Here is a 352-nt window from a genome sequence, read left to right on the forward strand (position 1 = left end):
CCCAGGGCTACTCTCCAAAACGAGGTAGGGTATCAGAAGCTGGAGCAGCAAAGCTCGCTAGCTTTCATGGTGAGAGAAGCATCTACCCAGAGATGCTCGGCGCTTACAGGGTTGTCCAGTTAACAACCACCTACGACAGAGGGACTCTGGGAGAGTCTGACTGGTACCTGCGGAAGGTGGGGAAAGATCTTCAGAGAAAATAAGGAATGGATGTTGTGACACTGACCAGTATTTCTAAAATGAAAATTAAACCGGGTCCCCCACAGCGTGAGCAGCCACGCGGCTTTCCTGCTGTGCATGCTCTCCCAATTCCAGTGCCCAAGTCCTAAGTGAGTGAGTCCTTCCCCAGGGG

Source organism: Nipponia nippon, unplaced genomic scaffold, assembly GCF_047370975.1.
Source record: "Nipponia nippon isolate SJK-2023a ecotype South Korea unplaced genomic scaffold, ASM4737097v1 scaffold_13, whole genome shotgun sequence".
Classification (NCBI taxonomy): domain Eukaryota; kingdom Metazoa; phylum Chordata; class Aves; order Pelecaniformes; family Threskiornithidae; genus Nipponia; species Nipponia nippon.